Here is a 5,924-nt window from a genome sequence, read left to right on the forward strand (position 1 = left end):
ACGGCTACGAGTGTGTAAAAATAACTCTCACTCACACAGTTTCAAGGCTATTCCCGATGTCACGGTAGGACACTTTAAACTTGAATAAATCGAAAAGTACAACTCCAATCAGGATGGGGGTTTTTTGCACGAAAGGGCACACGTAGACGAACATTTCCATCTAATTTAAACCGTTTTTCCATAACAATTTATAATAGAAAATCGAGTTTTAAGTTTGCGAAAAAAAGTTCCGTTTACCGAAAAAATAGGTTCCTATAGAAGCGACATTTTCTAACCCGGGGCTAATTGTTGCCCATCACGAGAGAGGGTATGAGCCGAAGTCTGGGACCTCTAGCCCCCGGGAAGTATTTTTAATCATTATTTGAAAATTTCAGATTTTGGTCAAAAAAGTTACAAAGTGCCAACTTTTCAGTTCGCTTCAGAGACTAAGTCCAAACGTGCACCTGGTTTTATTCTGGGTTACCAGGACAATTTTTGAAAAACGGTTTTAAATACTTATAGAGGGTATATGGACCTCCATACCCACCCTTAGAGCACCATCCTAAGGGCCCAACTCAATGAGATACAGCAAGAGGGAATTATATAGCTTTTAAAAAATCTTCAGAAAAATGACTATGTTTTTCTTCTCAGAAATTGCACTAAGTCCAAACGGGCACCTGGTTTTATTCTGGGTTACCAGGACCAATTTTTAAAAAGGTTTTAAATACTTTTAAAGGCCATCACCACCCCCAGGACACCTGTTTCAGCAGCCCACTGCTGTCCCATGTCATTGGGATAAGTACATTTAAAAAGTCGCTTGATGGCGCCATAGATCAATTTATGGAGCTTTCAAATAAGGTCAAAATCATTCAGAATGGTTTTAAATACTTTTAAATGGTACACACATAACATATCTATCTATGTGAGATACATACTGAAGCCCCATGTCACTGGGATAAAGCATTTCTGATTTATGAGTGTTTTTATGTGTGTTTGGGCATTGGCCAAAGCTGTGGGCCTTGTATTATTTTGAGGTCAAAAGTCTTCAGAATGGTTTTAAATACTTTTAAATGGTACACACATAACATATCTATCTATGTGAGATACATACTGAAGCCCCATGTCACTGGGATAAAGCATTTCTGATTTATGAGGGTTTTTATGTGTTTTTAAGTTACCAGGCCAAATCATGTGGATTGTATTATTTTGAGGTCAAAATCATTCAGAATGGTTTTAAATACTTTTAAATGGTACACACATAACATATCTATCTATGTGAGATACATACTGAAGCCCCATGTCACTGGGATAAAGCATTTCTGATTTATGAGTGTTTTTATGTGTGTTTGGGCATTGGCCAAAGCTGTGGGCCTTGTGTTATTTTGGGGTCAAAAGTATTCAGAATGGTTTTAAATACTTTTAAATGGTACACACATAACATATCTATCTATGTGAGATACATACTGAAGCCCCATGTCACTGGGATAAAGCATTTCTGATTTATGAGTGTTTTTATGTGTGTTTGGGCATTGGCCAGATCTGTGGGCCTGGTATAATTGTGGGTTACTAGGCCAAAAAGGGGGACAGAGCAGCCAACCTCCAGAGAGGCTGACTGCTCTGCCCCCCTTAAGGACAGTGGAACTACGGACCTCCAGGCCTCTAGGCCTTCACTCACTATCCGGGGAACACCCATCTCTCCGGGCATGAGAGTAGAGCTTACTCCCTCAAACTACTATGCCCGGATAGGGAGCACCCTATAGGCGGTCCCATACCCCCCTCTCACACACCCCCACCCGGGATGTTCCACAAGAGGGCGCCACTGGACATTTTAAACATCAATGTAAGTTAGTGACAGAGCTTTCTTGAAAAATGACTAAGTCCAAAAATTCTCAGAAATTGCACTATGTCCAGCTGTGGGCCTGGTATTATTTTGGGTTACCAGGTAGTGATAGCCTTCACCCACTCTCCGGGGAACACCCCTCTCTATGGGCATGACCTCCAGTGGGGGATACCCCCCACCACAAGCTCTTACACCATCCGAACCAGGGCACCCACCACCATCCGAACCAGGGCACCCACCACCATCCGAACCAGGGCACCCACCACCATCCGAACCAGGGCACCCACCACCATCCGAACCAGGGCACCCACCACCATCCGAACCAGGGCACCCACCACCATCCGAACCAGGGCACCCACCACCATCCGAACCAGGGCACCCACCACCATCCGAACCAGGGCACCCACCACCATCCGAACCAGGGCACCCACCACCATCCGAACCAGGGCACCCACCACCATCCGAACCAGGGCACCCACTCTTAAGCACCCTTCCTCGGACACTAAAGCATATAGCCCCGCTGTTACGAACCGCGTGCACCTGGTGATCCAAAACGGCCTTCGTGCACCTGGTCACCCTGCAGCTTACCACTCAGAGACTAAGTCCACACCAGGATTACCAGGTGCTGGTGGTACTTTGCACCCGGGTACCCACCTTCTTTAGTCTGCTTGCCCACTCTCTCTCTGGGCCTCCGGACTCTGCCTCCTGGCCCTTCTCTGTGCACCTGGTAACCAGTTAGAAATAACGGGCTACATACCCGCCGGAGATCCCTTACCCCTTGTTACTGGGGCCGACGAGCATCTTTCTGGGGAGATCGGCATGAATCGAGCCCAGCCTCATTTCACACCCTAGCCCGACCTACCCAGCCCTGCCCTTAGAACCAATCTTTACCCCCGAAGTTACGGATCTGACTCATCAACTTTCCTTAACATGCATTGTTCTAACATGCCAGAGGATGTTGCCCTTGGAGACCTGCTGCGGATATGGGTACGGCCCGACGTGAGATTTACACCCTCTCTTACGGATTTTCAAGGGCCAGCAAGAGCTCACCGGACGCCGCCGGAACTGCAACTCTTTCCAGGGCTTGGGCCCCTCTCTCGGGTTTCCCGCCCAGCTTCCGTGCTCACCGCGGTGATCGGACAACCGATTTGCACGTCAGGACCGCCCAGGCATAGTTCATCATCTTTCGGGTCCTATCGCACACGCTCACGCTCCACCTCCCCGACAGAGCGGGCGAGACGGGCCGGTGGTGCGCCCAACCCCGTAGGGCCGGGATCCCACCTCAGCCAGCGCGCGCCGGCCCTCACTTTCATTGCGCCACGGGGTGTGTCGGAGAAAACACTCTGACTTGCGCGTGCGTTAGTCTCCTTGGTCCGTGTTTCAAGGGTTGGGAGTTGGGGAGGTTGCCCTCCTTTCCTCCGCCCTTCGCCAGAGCGAGAGGTCATAGTTCAAAGACAGGTAGGTTTAACTTTATGGGGGCCTCCGGGTGCTCCTCTGCCGCCGTCGCCGAAGCGCCCGGTGGGGCCGGGGAGACATTAAACCCCCGCCTGCGCCGGGGCGCAGAGCGGTTGACTGGGTTCCCAGTGCCGCGCGAGGATACTGGGTGATACTCAAGCCGCTTAAAAATGTGAGACCATTTCGGGAAGTCCCGGTTCACCGGACACCCCCAGTCCCCCTCGGTAGCGGCCTACACACCCACCCATCGGTGCGTCATCTAGCCGTGCCTAACGGGGAAAGGGGATGGAGCCAGTCGGGCGCATCCCAGGCAAAAGGAACTGCGGGGAACCGGGCTAGGACCAGTTCACCCGCGCCGAGGGAAGGGAGAGGCGGGAGGCGTGAGCCCCCTACCCTACCCGACCCACAGCAGAGTTTGGTTTGTGTCGGGAGTGGGTAATTTGCACCCCTGCTGCCTTCCTTGGATGTGGTAGCCATTTCTCAGGATCCCTCTCCGGAATCGAACCCATAACTGATTTAATGAGCCAATTCGCAGTTTCACTGTACCGGCCGTGTGTACTTAGACTTGCATGGCTTAATCTTTGAGACAAGCATATGCTACTGGCAGGATCAACCAGGTAGCCACTCACAACATAGAGGTTGTACCCGGGCACACTAAGCGGAGAACAGCCAGGGACCACTCCTATCCCGTGAGGGGAGGAGGCCCTAGGTCAATCCACCGTGCGCCCAGCGGGAGGCCCTGAACTGCCCGTGGCCGGAGCCACAGGTGCCGGGGCACCGCTTAATCAGGTATCTTGTCTTAGCTGGAGGGTTAATTCGGAACGCCATCAACGTGGATAAAAGACAGGGTTTGAGAAATACATGTGTTTCTGGCGCCGATACGGTATGGGTGAACGTCATCCGCAGGCATCGCTACCTGGGTAGTCCACTCCCCCACCAATGTAGGGCCACTGAGACAGACGGGCCGGCTAGATCTCGCACGAACGGAGCGCGGCTGAAGCTTGACATTAAGACGGGGATAACCGTCTCCGACAGGGGCTCCCCCGATAGAGGCAATTCCACGTGGGGCGGGAGGAACCGTCCGTCTGAACACCGACCAATGGCCGGCCGACAGGGGCCCTCCCAGGTGGAAACAGATTGCAAATCGGTCAGAAGATGTAAAACAGGCTCGACAACAGAGGACAACCATGGATACGCAACGTGTTGGAAGCTAGGGACGGACACATTCATGGGACAAGAACCATGGTCATGGAGGACCCAAACCCACAAGGTGATAGCTGGGATAGAGCACCTGTCCAGGACAGAGCTCAATATCCTCCCACCACCAAGCTGGGAAAATCGGATCAATACTTAGGACCAATCGGGCGCCGGAGGGATATGGTCCAAAGTACCCACGGTTCTGAGGGGCTTGTAACCCTCAAAAGTGTCCATAAAGCACTCCCTATTCGGCCTGAGTAGTAACGACCAATCAGGCGCAGAAGGGATATGAACCAAAGGAACCATGGTTATGAGGGACAAGCAACCCTCAAAAATGTCCATAAAGCACTCCCTATTCGGCCAGAGTAGCAACCACCTATGGGTCGCCGACGGAATGTGGTTCTCCAGTTGTCAAAAACCAGGTTTCTCAAATCGCGCCGGTACCTGTCTGCCCCACACGGTCACGAGTGTGTAAAAATAACTCTCACTCACACAGTTTCAAGGCTATTCCCGATGTCACGGTAGGACACTTTAAACTTGAATAAATCGAAAAGTACAACTCCAATCAGGATGGGGGTTTTTTTGCACGAAAGGGCACACGTAGACGAACATTTCCATCTAATTTAAACCGTTTTTCCATAACAATTTATAATAGAAAATCGAGTTTTAAGTTTGCGAAAAAAAGTTCCGTTTACCGAAAAAATAGGTTCCTATGGAAGCGAAATTTTCTAACCCGGGGCTAATTGTTGCCCATCACGAGAGAGGGTATGAGCCAAAATTTGGGACCTCTAGCCCCTCAGGAAGTATTTTTAATCATTATTTGAAAATTTCAGATTTTGGTCAAAAAAGTTACAAAGTGCCAACTTTTCAGTTCGCTTCAGAGACTAAGTCCAAACGTGCACCTGGTTTTATTCTGGGTTACCAGGACAATTTTTGAAAAACGGTTTTAAATACTTATAGAGGGTATATGGACCTCCATACCCACCCTTAGAGCACCATCCTAAGGGCCCAACTCAATGAGATACAGCAAGAGGGAATTATATAGCTTTTCAAAAAATCTTCAGAAAAATGACTATGTTTTTCTTCTCAGAAATTGCACTAAGTCCAAACGGGCACCTGGTTTTATTCTGGGTTACCAGGACCAATTTTTGAAAAAGGTTTTAAATACTTTTAAAGGCCATCACCACCCCCAGGACACCTGTTTCAGCACCCCACTGCTGTCCCATGTCAGTGGGATAAGTACATTTAAAAAGTCGCTTGATGGCGCCATAGATCAATTTATGGAGCTTTCAAATAATTCTCAGAAAAATGACTAAGTCCAAAAGTCTCACAAAAACGGCTATGTTTCACCTCTCAGAAATTGCACTATGGTTTTATGTTTGGGTTACCAGGACCAATTTTTTAAAAAGGTTTTAAATACTTTTAAAGGCCATCACCACCCCCAGGACACATG

Source organism: Salmo salar, unplaced genomic scaffold (genome assembly GCF_905237065.1).
Source record: "Salmo salar unplaced genomic scaffold, Ssal_v3.1, whole genome shotgun sequence".
Taxonomy (NCBI): Eukaryota; Metazoa; Chordata; class Actinopteri; order Salmoniformes; family Salmonidae; genus Salmo; species Salmo salar.